The sequence below is a fragment of the Schistocerca piceifrons genome, chromosome 2 (assembly GCF_021461385.2).
Source record: "Schistocerca piceifrons isolate TAMUIC-IGC-003096 chromosome 2, iqSchPice1.1, whole genome shotgun sequence".
Classification (NCBI taxonomy): Eukaryota; Metazoa; Arthropoda; class Insecta; order Orthoptera; family Acrididae; genus Schistocerca; species Schistocerca piceifrons.
The window spans coordinates 249,186,014-249,203,633 of record NC_060139.1 but is presented as its reverse complement, the minus strand read 5'-3'; the positions used below and the strand labels follow the sequence as shown (position 1 = coordinate 249,203,633).

Below are 17,620 nucleotides of genomic sequence, written 5' to 3'. Positions count from 1 at the left end.
CAACCACAAAGTGGGGGTGGCTCATCACGCAAAAGAAAACCATGGGTCAGCCTGGTATGGCCAATGCGGAAACAACACAGTGTGGTCGAGTCCTTTCAGGAGAGGCGAAAGGAAGAACACCACGGACCTGGTGACACCATAATCGCACGAAGTTTATTAGACGGGGGAGTAGCCTCCCAAGAATTGGCCCATGACTGTGCAAAGTGGGATTGGATGTGAGCCGTAAATCCACTACAGGAAGGGTTACAGAAAATGGGGGGTAAGTAACTGCTCCCCCAGCCAAACGATCAGCGAGCTCATTACCCGGGATACCCACATGGCCAGGGACCCAAAGGAAGTCAATGGAACAAGCAGCACGGTGAGTATCAGCGAGATGGTCATGGATGGCAGAGACCAAGCGATGGCGCGAAAAACACCGGTCAATAGCAAGAAGGCCACTCATCGAGTACGTACATAACAAAACGCAGTTGTGTTGGGACTGTTTAATAAAGGTAAGGGCCTGGGAAATTGCCATCAATTCCGCAGTAAACACCCCACATGTAGGTGGCAGCAGATGACTTTCCGTTCCAACAGAGGACGTGAAGGCATACCCAACACGATCAGCAGATTTAGAGCCATCAGTGTAAAAAACAACAGCATCCCGAAACTCCCATAAAATTTGGCGGAAAAAGGAACGGAACACCACCGGGGGATGGAATCTTTCGGACCTCGGCGGAGATCCATCCGAATTCGAGGCCGAGTAACTAACCAAGGGGGGGTGGAGGGGAGGGAGCGAGGAAGACAGAACGAAGGAGGAGGCTGAAAATCACGGCAAAGAGATGCAAGGCGGAGCCCAACTGGTAAACGCGCCCGAGGACGGGAGTTGGGTGGGCGATGTCTGTGGTCTGGGAGCAGTATAGAATAGGAAGGATGAGTGGGAGAGGAATGGATAGCAAGTGCATAAGACACCAGAAACTGGGACCGCCGAATAGAAAGGGGGGGAATCCCAGCTTCAACCAGGAGACTATCAACAGGGCTAGTAGGGAAGGCACCGGTAGCCAAACGGATACCACGATGGTGGACTGGATCCAGCACGTGCAGTGTGGAAGGAGCAGCTGAACCATAAACTTGACAACCATAGTCCAAGCGAGACAGAACGAGAGCACGATAAAGACGGAGGAGGAGGGAACGGTCCGCACCCCAAGAGGAGTGGGCAAGGAAGCGAAGGACATCGAGTTTTCGGAAACATCCTACCTTCAGGAGTCTGATATGGGGCAGCCAAGTGAGCTTGTTGTCGAAAAGAAGACCCAAGAAACGAAACTGTGGGACCACAGGCAATCGTTGTGCAGCGACAGAGAGCTCTGGATCAGGGTGGATCGTAGTACGGCGACAGAATTGGACCACTCGCGATTTTAAAGGAGAGAATTGAAACCTGCGTGAGAGGGTCCATGCAGAGGCACGCCGTATAGCTACCTGGAGCTGCCGCTCTGCAGATGCCATCGAGGAGGAACTAACCCAAATGCAGAAATCATCCACATACAGGGCAGGGGCGACCAAAGGACCGACAGAGGCTACAAGTCCATCGATAGCAATGAGGAAAAGAAGAACACTCAAGACAGAACCCTGTGGGATGCCCGTCTTGTAGGTCCGTGGAGAACTAAAAACAGTTCCAACTCGAACTCTGAATGACCGATGGATCAGGAACTGGCGGATAAAAATTGGGAGTGGGCCCCGAAGACCCCACTGATGAAGAGTGAGTAAGATGTGATGGTGCCAGGCAGTGTCATAGGCCTTGCGAAGGTCAAAAAACACCGCAGCCAAATGGCGGTGCTGGGAAAAAGCCTGCCGAACTGCAGATTCCAAGCGAAGTAAATGATTGATTGGAGACCATCCATCTCGAAAGCCACACTGGTAAGGCGACAATGGATCCCGAGATCCGAGGACCCAATTGAGCCGATGGGCTACAATCCGTTCAAGTAACTTACAAACAACATTGGTCAAACTAGTTGGCCGATAGCTGTCAACAGATAGGGGGTTCTTACCAGGCTTAAGGACAGGAACCATGATGCTATCCCTCCACTGAGAAGGGAAGTCACCCTGGAGCCAGATACGGTTAAACACCCGAAGATGATGTTACCGTTGTGGAGCACTGAGATGTTGAAGCAGTTGGTTATGAATGGAATCTGGGCCAGGGGCTGTATCATGAGAAGAAGATAGAGCAGAAAGAAATTCCCATTCAGTAAAAGGTTCATTGTAAGATTGTGACTCACAAGGGGTGAAAAACATGAGGTGGAAGCTTCAGCCAGCTGTTTTTGATGAAGGAAAGCAGCTGGATAGGAGGCTGACGCTGACGTCACTGCAAAATGGGTCGCAAGATGTTCTGTAAGAACTAATGAGTCCGTACAAATGCCATCTGGGAGGTGAAGGCCTGGGAGGGTGGACTGCCGATGGCAACTTTGGAGAGAGCGAAGTGTAGCCCATACCCGTGAGAGAGGGACAGTAGAACCAAGGGAAGAAACGAATCGTTCCCAACATATCTGCTTGCTCCGTCTGATTAAATAACGGGCTTTAGCGCGGAGGCGTTTGTAGGTAGTAAGGCTGGCTACGGATGGGTGCCTCTTAAAGTGTTGCAAAGCTTGACAGCAATCACAGATGGTAGTGGCAATGGCCGTACTCCACCACGGGACTTGCTGACGACAAAATGGTCCAGATGAGCGCGGGACAGCAAGGCTAGCAGCACAAACAATCGCGTCAGACACGTCACGCAGGACGTCATAAATACTACCCGACAAAGAGGGAGAAAAAATGGCCTGTGCAGTGTATAGAGGCCAATCGGCACGTTGGAAAGACCAACGAGGTAACCTGTCCATCGGGTAGTGGGAAGGGAGCGTGATAATCAATGGGAAATGGTCACTATCACAAAGGTCGTCATGCGGCGACCAGTGTAATGAAGGGAGGAGAGAGGGAGAAGAAAGAGAAAGATCAATGGCAGAAAAGGTACCATGACCGGCACTGAAATGAGTAGGGGAGTCATCACTAAGAAGGCACAAGTCGTGGTCTGCAATGAACTGCTCTATAAGAAGACCTCGTCTAGATGGAAAGGCACTGCCCCACAAGGGATGATGAGCATTAAAATCCCCAAGGAGGAGGAAGGGAGGAGGAAGTTGCTGAAGAAGGGCAGTTAAGGCAGCAGGTGTAAGTCCTGTCAGGAGGGAGATAAAGATTGCAAACTGTGACTGCAGAGTCGAAGTGGACCCTAACAGCAACCGCTTCCAATGTAGTTTGGAGAGGAATCCATGTGCTAGCAATGTCTGTACGGACCAACATACAAACGCCACCAGAAGCCCGCAGGGGTCCGACCCGATTTCGACAGAAAACACTGAACCCATGGAGGGTCGGTGAGTGAGCATCAGTAAAATGAGATTCCTGGAGAACCACACAAGCTGCAGAGTAGGACGAAAGAAGGGATTTCAGTTCCGGAAGGTGACAATAGTATCCATTACAATTCCCTTGGAGAACCACAGAACGATGATTTAAATGGGGGCTGGGGGGCTGAACACACTAAAGCCAGTCATACCACCGGGTCCCCACCCGTCACCGACAAGGAGGGGGCGACATCCATGAACAACAGGTCAGAATCCAGTTGTGAAGTCGGGGAAGGGACCTCCGGTGACACCAGAGGCTCTTTGTCCCGGGTCTTATGTTTCTTCTTTTCAGGCTGAGATCGAGGAGGGCTGTGTGGCATAAAGGAGCCAGCTGCAGCAAGATCAGGAACAGAAAGAGACCAGGCGACCTGGGGGCCAACAGACTGCAGCTCTCGCGGTCATCGCACAGCAGCAGACCTTTGGCCTGGAAGGCACCGGGAAGGGGCATCCTGGGACAGGCGCCCTTGACCGGCAGACGCCGAAGGAGTGGGACACTTCTCCGGCTGGGGAGGGGGAGCAGCACCCAGAGGAGAAGGTGTGGGAGCCACAGGGGAGGGGGGGGGGGAGGAGAGGGGTCCAGGATGGGGGTAAGGAAGGGGGAGGAAGGGGTGAAGATGTAACCAGGGCATAACTAGGTGTTATGGACACAGGGTTAAGACGTGTATATTTCTTACGGGCCTCTGTGTACGTTAAACGTGAGTACGTCTGTATCTTTTTTTCCTTCTTTTATACTGGGCAATCTGGTGAACGTGGAGAATGACTACCATGACGATTTACACATGCAGGAGGGGGAACACAGGGACTCCCATCATGGAGTGGACATCCACAGTCACCACAGAGAGGGGCCTGAGAAAAGCGGGAAGACATGTGGCCAAAACGCAAGCACTTCAAACCTCATAGGAGGTGGGATGTACAGCTTCACATCACACCGATAAACCATAATCTTAACTTTCTCAGGGAGGGTACCCCCATCAAAGGCCAGGATAAAGGCACCAGTATCAATGCGATCGTCTTTAGGACCCTTCTGAATACGCTGAACAAAGTGAACACCCCGCCGTCCGAGATTGTCCCGAAGTTCATCAGTTTGAAGGATGAGGTCCCTGTGAAAAATCACACCTTGTACCACATTTAGAGACTGGTGGGGGGTAATGGGCACAGGAATTGTACCAAGATGGTTACAGGCACGAAGGGCCACAGATTGGGCAGCTGAAGCAGTTTTTATCAGCAACGAACCCGACCCCATCTTGCTCAGGGACTCCACTTCGCCAAACTTGTCTTCAATGTGTTCCACAAAGAATAAAGGTTTGACACTGGTGAAAGTATCTCCATCAGTCCTGGTGCAAACTAGATAATGGGGGAAAGGTTTTGCCCCTAGCCGACGGGCCTGACCCTTTTCCCAGGGGGTACCCATGGAAGGGAAGGCCGAAGGGGCAAGAGATGCAGCACTTGAGGAATCAGTTCCACGCAGAGAGATGGCCGCAGAAGAACGGCCAGAGTTCTGGACCTGTATGTGTTTCATTTGCATAGCGTCCGCCCTGATACCACCCATTCCGATCAGGGGCTCTCCTCACGGGCGCCACCCAGCCACAGCAAGGGCCATCTGGCACGGCGGCCATTGCCAGCAGTTCCAATGCTCCAGGATGACGAGCAACCACTCCAAGGCATGCATGAGGAGGTCACAGCTCAGGTATCGGAAGTGTGTTCCCTGTGTGTTCAGGGGGCTCAACCAAAAGGGTACATAGCGACCCCACCACATGGGCTGGTTGCCGTGCTGGCTATGCACCCTAGCATCAGACAACGACGTGAAAGAGAAGGTGGAATGTACTAGGCGGGCGCACGTTGGAGACACCAGGTAAGGTGCTCTTCCCCAAATGGCTCACACTACGGAGGAGAAATTTTGTAATGGAGGTCAAACCCCAGAGGGGGACCAAGGAATGCCAAAAGGAGGCCATGATTATGCAACAAAGCCGAATTTTAAAACCAACAGAACCAGGAGGATAGCGGGGCCAACATAAGCAAGGACACCAAGAGAGGGAGAGGAGAGGGCGAGGGGAAAGGAGCATGGAGGGGAAAGGAGGGGAAGGGGAAGGAAATGCAGCCCAGGAGAGAAAGAAGGCTGCAATAGCTCAGGGCCCCGTGCTCGCCACGTACGTATCCACAAAAGAGTTGTGGACCCCTGGGGGGTCAAAAAAGGGGGGAGGGGGACAAAGGGGAGAGGGGGGGAACAAATTCACAAAATCAAATAAACATACCTTACTCATGGCTGCTAGCTCCAGTCAACCTGAAGCAGCTAGAAATAGTGGTCATGTGTGCATGTGTGTTTTTCCCTTTCTGGAAAAGGCTTTGGCTGAAAGCTCAGTGGTCAACATCTTTCCACTGTTCCTGTTTGCAACTCAATATGTCACCTTTATAGTATTAGCAGTCTATCTTTTCATGATAATATTTCAACCTGGACTTTCCATTGTTTGATTTTAACTAACTTTAACATTCCCCAAAGATTTTAGAAATTCTGAAGGTAAGTTATCTATCACTTCTGCCTTATATGGTTGGAATTCTTGCAAAAACTGAAGAGACAGGTACTAGATCCAAATCATTCACATCTACTCCAATTTTTTCTGTCATGACATTCAGTTTGTTGTGCGTGCTGTTATGCTATTCCATCTCACAAAACCAGAAAACCCTGTGGTGTAAAACAGATCACAGGTCAGCTTTGGAGATGCCTCTCCAGAAGTGGTTTCCGCGTCGCCTGTTTGGCCATCCTGTTAAGTTCATTGCCGGAGATTCCAACATGTACTGGGGTCCACACGAACACCATGGAACGGCAGGACTGTTCCAGGGCATAGACGGACTCCTGAATGGATGATACCAGAGAGTGGCGAGGGTAGCACTGTTCGATAGCTTGTAGGCGGGTCAATGAGTCAGTAAACAGAAGAAATGACTTGCCAGGGCATGAGCGGATGTACTCAAGGGCACGAGATATGGCCGCCAGCTCTGCAGTGAAAACACTGCAGCCAACTGGCAAAGAGTGCTGCTCAATATGTCCATGAACATATATGAAGCCTACGTGGCTATCCGCCATTGAGCCGTCGGTGTAAACCACTTCAGAGTCCCGGAACACATCAAGAATCTAGAGGAAGTGACAGCAGTGAGCAGTGGGGTTAACGGAGTCCTTAGGGCCATGCCAAAGGTCCAGACGAAGCTGCGGCCAAGGCGTACACCATGGAGGCATTCGTGAACAGACCACAAGTAGAGGTGGTAAAGGGAAGGGCTCCAGTTCAGAGAGAAGGGACTGCAGGCGAACTGCAATTGTTAGCCACATCTGGGCCACCGATGCAGGAGATGGACTGCTGTGGGCAGGAAAAGGAGACAATAATTCGGATGCTCTGGGGAACTACGAATGTGTGCTGCATAACTGGTGAACAGTTGCGCACGTCTGCTCTGCAGTGGAGGGACACCAGCCTCTAGCAGTACACTGGTCACCAATCTCGTCCTAAAAGCTCCTGTCACTAATCTAACCCCAGAGTGGTGCACAGGATCGAGCAAATGCAATGCTGACGGTGCTGCCGAATCATAAACCACACTCCCATAGTCCATTCGGGATTGGACAAGGGCTCTTTAGAGCTGCAGCAGCGTACAGTGATCTGCACCCCAATTGGTGCTGCTCAGGCAACAGAGAGCATTGAGATGCTGCCAGCACTTCTGCTTGAGCTGACGAAGATGAGGGACAGTCCTAGGAATCGGGATATGTCTCCACTGCAGTGAGTAGATCATCATTAAGTTTATGTGGGGGTTCCTTATGAATGGTACAATGACAAGCGAAGTGCACGACACGACTTTGCAGATGGAAACTGGAATCCTTGGGCTATAGCCCATGACTGTGCCTTGTGGATGGCTCCCTGGAGGTGCCGCTCAGCAACAACAGTACTGGACAGTAGTGGAGCAGCAGTACGAAATGTGGAAGTCATCTGCATACAGAGAAGGTGAGACAGAGGGCCCGACAGCTGCTGCTAGACAGTTAACGGCCACTAAAAATAGAGAGACACTCAATACAATGCCCTGCGGGCCTCCATTCTCCTGGATATGGCTGGAAGATGGGAGTCACGAACTTGGACATGGAAAGTACGGAGTGACAGGAAGTTTGGATAAAAATTGGGGTGGTCCCGGGAGACACCACTCATACAATGTGGCAAGGATATGTCGTCGCCAAGTCGTGTCGTATGCTTTGCGTAAGTCAAAAAAGATGGCAATCAGGTGTTGCCATCTGGAAAAGGCTGTTCAGATGGCAGACTATATGGACACAAGATTATCAATGGTAGAGCGACTCTGGCCGAAGCCGCACCGACATGGAGCCAGCAAGCCACCTGTCTCCAGGACCCAATCAACCACCAACATACCATACTTTCCAGCAGCTTACAAAGAACGTTGGTGAGGCTGATGGGCCGATAGCTATCCACATCAAGCAGGTTTCCACTGGGATTGAGCACCAGAATGATGGTGCTCTCCTGTCATTGAGATGGAAAGACACCATCACACCAGGGCCGGTAGAAGATGTCGCTTGTATTCTGATGAGAGATGTTTAATCATCTGGCTGGATGCGGGTCCAGGAGTTGTGTCAGGGCAATGTGCAAGGGCACTGAGGAGCTCCCACTCTGTGAATGGGGCGTTATAGGATTCACTGCAGCGTGTAGTGAATGAGAGGACGTTCCCTTCCAGCCACCGTTTGAGTGTGCGAAAGACTGGGAGGGGGGGGGGAGGGGGGGGGAGGGGGGGGGGGGTAGTTCTCCAATGCAGAGGCTCGAGCAAAGTGCTCAGCAATCTCATTTGCTTCAGTATGTAACTCACCATTTATGGTAACACTGGGGACAACTATTGGGGCCTGGTACCCGGAAAGATGTTTGATATTTGCCCAGACTTGGGAAGGTGATGTGTGACACCCAATGGTAGTGAACACGGGCACGTAGCTGTTAAAAAGCTATGAGGTGCTCCACGGAAGCGTGCCGCTTATTCCGCTGTAGAGCTCGCTGACGCTCCTTAATTGCTTCAGTGACTTCTGGCTACCACCAAGGGACTACCTTACACCTCAGGCACCCTAAAGAGCAAGGGATCGCATTTTCTGCCACAGAAACTATTGTGCTAGTCACCTGCTGAACCATCACGTCAATGTTACCGTGTGGGGGAGATTCAGCGGTGACAGCAGAGGTGAAAGTTCCCCAGTCCGCCTTGTTCAAAGCCCATCTGGGCTGGCGCCTGTGTGCCTGATGCTGGGCAGTGACAGGAAGATGGGGAAGTGGTCACTACCACACAGGTCATCATGTGCTCTCCAGTGGATAAATGGGAGAAGTCCTGGGATGCAAATTGATAAATCAATGGCTGAGTAACTACCATGAGCCACACTGAAATGTGTGGCTGCCCCAGTATTTAAGAGGCAGAGGTTGAATTGCGACAGTGAAGTTTCAACTTCTCTGCCTCTGCCAGTAAGCATGGTACCACCCCACAACGGGTTACGGGTGTTAAAATCTCTCTAAGGCAGGAAAGGTTTAGGGAGTTGATCAATTAGTGCAGCTAATACATACAGGGGTACTGCACCGTCTGGAGGAAGATATACATTGCCAACAGTTATTTCCTGTGTCGTCATTCTGACAGCCACAGCTTCAAAAGAGGTTTAAAGGGGCACATGTTCACTATGCTACAGTTCCTGCAATATCCCTTATAGCCACAGAGAACAGGGGTCCACATTGCTGGGAACCAGGTTGCCTGGAGGGCAATGCAGATAGCAGGTGTAAAGCTTAATAGTTGCCATTGCTCTGCCAGGCAGTGAAAAAGCCGCTGCAATTCCACTGGAGGATGACATTGTGAGACTGGGAAGGCATGGAACATTCAATGAGGCAGTTTACACCTCAGGGTCACCTGCTGTAACCGATTTATTGCGTGAGCAGTCTATATCCATGGTCTCTGAGGGTCTGGCAAGAGCTAGGTCCTCAGTGGACGCCAAAATCTCCACCCCATCCTCAGCCACAGAGCTTTTAGGTAGTAGTGGTGGTGGTGGTGGTGGTGGTGGTGGGTGTGGGTGTGGGTGTGGGTGTGGCTGTGGGTGTCACTGCAATTTCCTAGGTCTTAGGGGTGTTCTTTTTGGATCTGTCTTGCTGCTCCTTGGGTTTCCCTTGCTGGGAGGACTTCACTAGCTCAGTCTCCGGGACTGAGGATGAGCGTGAAGCCCTGTGTCCAGCTGCTTTTGGGCTCTTCAGTCACTGGCATGTGTCGTCTTTCCCACTAGAAGAAACCTGGGAAGGGAGTGATCCAAGGGGACCCCTTCCTAGCAAGAGAAGCCGAAGAAGGCTTATTCTTCTCTAGCTTAGAAGTGGGGACGGATGTCCCCGTAGGTGGGGGGGGTGTTGCTCCCAAAGTAGGTAGTATAGGAGAAACAGGGAGGAAAACTCCCCACCATCAAGGGGGCAGGTTTAGTCTTCCAACTGAGAGGTGGGTTGGCAGAGCTGATGGTGCCAGAACTTTTGTAGCGGCGGCGTAAGACAATGTCTTACACACAGGATGCACGTGTTCAAATTTTCTCTTAGCCTCAGTGTAGGTCAGTCGATCCAGGGTCTTTTACTCCATGATTTTCCTTTCTTTCTGGAGAATCCTGCAGTCAGGCGAGCAAGGCAAATTGTGCTCTCCGCAGTTGACACAGATGGGAGGTGGATCACATGGAGTATTGGGATTTGATGGGCACCCGCCATTTCAGCATGTGACGCTTCAAGTTCAGTAGGAAGACATATGGCTGAAGTTCCAGCACTTAAAGCATCGCATCGTGGGAGTGATATAGGGCTTTACATCACACCGGTAGACCATCACCTTGACCTTCTCAGGCAACATGTCACCCTAGATGGCCCAGATGAAGGCACCGGTGGCAACCTGATTATCCTTCGGACCCTGGTGGACACGCCAGACAAAATTTACACCTCGCCACTCTAAACTGGAGGGCAGCTCATCGTTGGTCTGCAAAAGAAGGTATCTGTGAAATATGATACCCTGAACCATATTTAAGCTCTTATGGGGCGTGATGGTTACAGAAACATCCCCAGCTTGTCACAAGCTAGTAACTCCTGTGACTGGGCAGAGGATGGTGTTTTGATGGCAGAGAATGGTGTTTTGATCAAGATTGACCCAGATCTCATTTTGGACAAGCCCTCCACCTTCCCAAACTTGTCCTCTAAATGCTCAACAAAAAACTGAGGCCTCATCGTCATGAAAGATTCCCATCAGCTCTCGAACATACAAGGTACCACGGCAAATGTTGTCCGCTGCCATCCTTAGCCTGATGTTCCTCCCATGGTGGATTTAGGGTCATGCTTCTGTGGGTTGGATTGAGCTCATGATGGCTTAGAGACTGCTGGTGTTTCACAATCAGCAAGAGATGGACTTCACTTCATTGCGTGTCATCCACCCTGATGCCACCCACTCTCACCAGGGGCCCTCCCCACGGGCACCACGTAGCTGCAGGAAAGCCACCTGGCAGGATGGCCATTGCTGGGAGTCCCGATGCCCCAGGGGATGGGTATCTACCCCTTGGCATACATGGGGAGTTAACGGCACAGGCATCAGCAGAGTGATCCCTGTGTCGTCAGGGGGGCTACAACCAACAGGGTACATGGCGGCCCGACCACAATGGAGTGGCTACTGTGCTGGATGTCAGGTGCAAAGTAGTCCATGGTCATAGTCGACGCAGAAATAGACACTGCTTAGCACATGGTGGAAAACGCACCCAGGAACGTGTCCTCACCCAAGAGATGGAGAATAGGCAGGACTGCAATGTGACGACGAGAAACTGGGCTGAAGATCTCAACACACAATAGACATGATGCACCATGTAGGGCCCCTTCCCCAATTGGCTCGCTCTTCAGGAAAATTTTGAAGAGTGGAGGTCAAACCCTACAGGGGACCATCACATAAAGGCTGAAACATGTGAAACTCCTTTTAGTCACCTCGTACGACAGGCAGGAATACCTTGGGCCTATTCTAACCCCTTGACCTGCAAAGGGGGGGGGGGGGGGGGGGTTCAGGTAGCCTGTTTGGTCAGGCGGTCAGCAATTTCATTGCCCGGTATCCCAACATGTTGTAACATCCACAACATAATTTTTTGGCTACAGTGGATGCCTCTAACAGTTATAAACATTATCTATTCGACGTATGAAAAAACAGTGAAAACTTATAAATATTAATTATTTATATAATATTCTATGATATAATTGGACATATCGATGTGTATCATACAAAGACAATGATAATTGTAAATTCCTTTTATGATCTGCATTTGTCTTCCTTTGTTTTTACCTTTTGTTGGTTGGCTTTTGTAAGTTGCGGACGCATATCAAACTGAGGTCTGTTAAGAAATTGTAGTTATTTGTTAATTGTTTCTTGAAAATAGAGTTCGTTATTATTATATAAATAAGTGAATAATTATTTGTAACTTTAATTCCTCTCTCAGTAAGCATTATCTGTGTTAAGTATTTCTTTCCGCTGCAACGAGCGCAGCCAATGATTATAGCGATTTGTATCGCGTTTTTTTGTCTGTGTTTTCCTTAGAAACAAATCAAATGTTTGCTTGATGAGGTCTAAATAGTGCACAATGTGAAAGTATAGTTTATAGAATTTAATAATCATTTCAAATACTTACTTATTTGGTCTAACAATAGAAAGTCTCTATCAATTGTCTGCCGCCATCTTAACAATTCTCAGCGGCAAATTAAAATTACGCAACTCTGCAGACATAAATGCCGAACGTAATACAAATGTGTAAAAATAGATGTGCACCGGTGGTTCCAAACTCATTTTAATGAAAATGATTCGAATCAGATTGGTTCTTTAAAAACAGTGCTTATAGCACGATCGTTATAACAAACTTTTCTAGCTGATGTATGGAGCCGAAATTAATTACGCATGAGTTGCGAAGAATATTGTTTCAGGTAACATACATCAGTGTTGTGCGCGGCTGATATTTGGTGGTTTTAATGATCATTTTGCTGAAGATAACTGTTTCGATCATAATCCATAGTTGTATAGAATCCGTTGTATGAACTGTGATTTAGTGACACTTACACAACTTACAGACAACACTTTAACACAACGTTAACTTGGAGTTCTTTAGCAACTTGATCCAATCTTTAGCTGGGAGAAAAATTATTTAGTAATTACTCAATGTAATAAAATAAGATCATTTCCATTTACAAATTAGTTAAATACCAAACCCCTGAATAACACAGCGAACGCCACAATGTCCTGGGGTCCAAATGAAGGTCACCGAGTGTCCACTGGTGTAGAGGGCAAAAAGACTCCTGGATTAACAGTACCAAAGGAAGGGTAGGGAAGTACTTCTCGAAGCTTGTAGGCTGCTTAAGGAGTCACTACAAATGACGGACTCACCAGAGCAGGAGCAGATATGATCAAGAGTGCGATAGATGGCAACCAACTCTGCAGTGAAAACGCTGAAGCCATCCAGCAAGGAGCATTGTTTAGTATGGCCAACATGAGCATAAGCATAGCCAACAAGACCGTCGTCCAGCGATCCATCAGTGTAGGTTATTTCTGAGCCATCAAACTTGCCGAGAAGAGAGAGAAAATGCCAACGGAGGGCCCCAGGTGGAACTGAGCATTTAGGGCCTTGCACTAGGTCCACCTGAAGCTGTGGCCAAGGTATGGACCATGGAGGTGTTTAGTAGTGGGCCTGCAGGAAAGGTGGTAAGAGAGGAAGCGTCTAGCTCTTTAAGTGACCCGACACGGATGGTCAAGGGATTCCCAGTTCTGGGCCGTAGTTGTGGGAGATGGACTGCTGTGTTGGGGAAAAGAAGATGGTCATTTTGATGGCGAGGCGAACTATGTATGTGAATGGTATAATTTGTGAGCAATAGTTGCCACTAGAGCTGCAATGGAGGAATGCCAGCTTCCACAAAAATGCTGTTCATGGGGCTAGATCAGAAGGCTCCCGTCACAAGGCAAACTCCACACTGGCGGATAGGGTCTAGTAGACCCAGTGCAGAGGGGGCTGCTGAACCATACACCACACTCCACAATCAACACAGAACTATAACAGGGTTTGGTATAGCTACAGCAGTGTACGACAATCAGCACCCCAATTGGTGTTGCTCAGGCATCGAATAAGATTCAAGTGCCGCCAGCACTTGACAAACTAACAAAGATGGGGAAGCCAACTTGAGCAGGCATTGACGACCAGTCCCAGAATGCAGTAATTCTCCACTACATCTAATAGTTTGTCTAAAGTTTTGGATTGGGGTGGATGGTATGACGACAGAAGTGCATCACACAAGTTTTGGCAGCCAAAAACAGAGCCATGAGTGAGGGCCGACAACTGTGTCTTCCGTATAGCTCCCTGCAGTCACGTTCAGCCACAACACTAGAAGAGGATCAGAATGAAATACAAAAATCGTCAGCATATAGGAGGGGAGAGACTGGTGATCTTACTGCTAATGTGAGACCATTGACAGCAATTTAAAAGAGTGGGACACTCAGGACAGAGCCCTGTGGGACCGCATTCTCTTGTGTATGGGGGTGCACTATGGGAAGCACCGACACGAACTCCGAGACTGGAGTGTGACAAAGTCCGTATAAAAATCAGGAGTGGGCCCGGAGACTCCATTCATGCAGAGTAGCGAAGATGTGGTGTCGCTAAGTGGTATCGTAGGCCTTCATGAGATCGATAAAGACGGCAATAAGGTGTTGTCGCTGGGAATAAGCTGATCAAATGGCAGACTCCAGATACACCATGTTGTCGATGGCGGGGCGTCCTTTGTGAGAACTGCCCTGGGACAGAGCCAGAAGGTTTGGAGACTCAAGAAGCCAACAACTGCTGGCTCACCATACATTCAAGCAGCTTGCACAGAACGTTGCTGAGGCTGATCGGACAATAGCTGTAGACATCTAATGATCATCCAGTTGACTGGGGTAAATCTCCTGTTGCTCCCAGAGATTTATACTTTGGCAGCATTCCCCTCCCCCCCCCCCCCCCCCCCAAATGCTGGGGACATCAGTTCCCTCCCCCCACCCCTCCCCAGCCAGAGAAGCAATGGCCTCCTCCTCCTCCGGCTCCGGCTCCTCTTATGCAGAAGTAGTCCCTTTGGGCTCTACCTTCGTCGGCCATCCCCCCCACTCCACCCCCTCCCCCACCCCTTCCTGTGAGTGGTCGAGCGGACACCAGCCAGTGGTTGAAAGAGGCACTGGGTGCTGGTTGGAGGGCTTCAGGGTCTTCCTCTGTCCCTGAAGCTACTTCAGAGGAGCCCTCCCAGCAAGCCCCTAAGGAGTGGCGAAAGGGCAAAACATCAAGGAAGAAGTCCATGAAGAAATGGGAGCCCCCAGTGGCCCCTACATCAGCACTCCCCCACGGCTCTGTGTCCAAGGATAAGGTGGAGATTCTGGCATCCCCTAAAGATCTAGATCTCCATGACAATGCAGATTCAATGGTACTGGATGCCAACACTCAGCCAGTGGCAACAGATGATACTGAAGCCTAATTTGCCTCCTTGGTCACTCCACGCCAGCCCAGATGAAAGTAAGTCTTTCTCCAGTGGAACTGTGATGCTTTTTTCTCCCACCTGGCTGAGTTACGGCAACTCTTAAGCAGTAGACCCGCCTTTTGCATTGTCCTTCAAGAGACCTGGTTTCCCACAGTGCGGACCCCCACCCTTCATGGCTGCCGGGGGTACTACAAAAATCATCCTGCCTGTGACACTGTCAGGTGGAGTATGTATTTCTGTCCTTACCTCTGTAGCACACCTGTGCCGCTTCAAACACCTTTGGAGGCTGTGGCTGTCAGGGTGAAAACACATGAAATCGTCTGTAACATCTATCTTCCTCCAGATGGTGACACACCACTCCATGTTTTGGCTGCACTCATTTTGCAACTCCCCCACCTTTTCTGCTTCTGGGTGATTTTAATGTCCATAAACCTTTGTGGGGTGGAACCAAGGTTAATGGCTGTGGCAAAGATGTTGACCTACTAACTCACCTCATTTGCCTCCTAAATACAGGTGTCCACACACATTTCAGTATGGCACATGGCACGTATTCGGCAATTGATCTCTCGATTTGCAGTCTTGGCCTTCTCCCATCTATCCACTGGAGAGCACATGATGAATTGTGTGGTAGTGACCACTTTCCACTCTTCCTGTCCCTACCACAGTGTCCCTCATCTCAACATTTGCCCAGGTGGGTGTTTCCCAAGGCTGACTGGAACACTCACATATCTGCTACCAACGCTGAGTATCCGTTGCGTGCCACCATCAATGAAGTGATCCATGTCGTCACTAAGAGCATTGTTACCACAGCTGAATCAGCAATCCCTCATTCCTCCGGTTGCCCCCGGTGGATGTCAGTGCCTTGATGGTCACCGGAAATCGCTGTGGCCATTAGAGACCATAGGCAGGCCATCATCGATGGCGACACCATCATGGCATCAACATATGAACCTTGTGGAAAGATAGCCTGTTCAGGGTCTTTTAGTCCAGAATTTTGCACTCTTTTTGGAGTACTGGGCAGTCCAGTGAGCAGGGGGAGTGATGCTGTCCACAGTTCACAGAGGCACCTATGGAGAATTCGGACGCAGCAAACGTCCGCAGTCTCTACATGTGGTGCTGGAATGGCGCTGGGAGGACATGTGCCCAGATTTCCAGCACTTAAAGCACTGCATAGGGGGGAGGGACATAGGGTTTGGTGTCACTTTGGTAAACCATCACCTTAACATTTTCAGGTAATGAATCACCCTCAAGGGCCAAGATGAAGGCACCAGTGGCAACCCTATTGTCTTTGGGTCCCCTGTAAACGCGTCAGAAGAAATGAACACCCCACTGTACTAAATTGGCAGTTAGTTCATCATCCGACTGTAACAGGAGGTCACAATGAAAAATAATTCCCCTGACCATATTGAGGCTTTTGTGGGGAGTGACAATCAGGAGTGTCAGCCAGCTTGTCACAGGCGAGAAATGCCCAGAACTGGGTTGGGGATGCTATCTGAATCAAAACCGACCATTGCGCATTTTGGACAGTGCCGTCACTTAACCACACTTATCCTCCAGATGCTAAAAAAAAAAAAAAAAAGAGACTTCGTTTCCAGAAAGGAGTACCCATCAGTTCTGCTGCAAACTAAATAACATTGTGAATAAGGATCCCGTTACTCTGAAGCCCTATGTTCCTCCCAAGGTGTTGCTAGGGAGGGAAACGATTTAGGGTCCTATCTGTCAACATTGTATTGTATCTTTCCCTTCTTAGAGACTGCTGGTGCCATTCCGTCACCAGCAAGAAATGACAGGCTGCTTCATTGCAGGTCACCCGCCCTGATGCCACCCACTCCAATCGGGGTCTCCCCACGGGTGCCACCCAGCCACAGCAAAGACCACCTGGCATGATGGTTGTTGCCAGGAGTCCAGATGCCTCATGAAGACAGGCATCTACTCCTGGGCATGTGTATGGAGTTTACAGCTCAGGCATGAGCAGTGCGATCCCTGTGTTGCCAGGGGGCTACCACCAAATGGATACAGGATGGCCCCACCACAATGGACTGGCTACCATGATGGATATTGGGTGCAGAGAAACCAAATATTGTCAGGGGGGCGAAAGAGGACAGGAGACAACGGAAGAAGATGAAATACCCCGAAAGTGTCCTCACCCAAATAGTTTAATTGCTGGTGGAAATGCAAAGCCATGATGACAAGAGACTCAGGAGATTGAATCTAAGGAGAACTTCTGTGGAATTTGGAAAGTGGCAGGTCAAACCATAGAACGGGACATTAACTCTTAGGGCCAGAAAGTGAGAGACTCATTGCAGTCGCATCTTACAACAGGCAGGAATACCTTGGGCCTATTCTAACTCCCAGACCTGCAGGGAGGGGGGTGGGGTGGTTGTACTAAACTGTACACTTCACAGTCCAACACCCGATTTCAGAGTCAGTATGACCAATACGTAGTCCAGCTGGAATGGTCCCTTACCTCCAAGCCTTTTTCTGGTGTATCACCACCTTTTGTGATTTTTGAACAGTGTAGTCACTATTACTTGCTGAGACTCAGTCTTTCTCCTCTCAGCTCCTACTACCAAACCCATAATCTCCCACTACTATTCTTTCCTCTGCTACTATCATTAACAGTTCATAGTGGTGTCTAAATACACTGCAGGAAAATTCTCATATTCTTAAGTTGCTGTCACCATTTATAAAATA

General features: G+C 49.7%; 1 pseudogene; it reads right to left on the bottom strand.

The window, feature by feature from the left end:
- The window catches only part of LOC124775295, a 119,958-nt pseudogene that overhangs the window by 31,650 nt on the left and 70,688 nt on the right, over window positions 1-17,620 (bottom strand).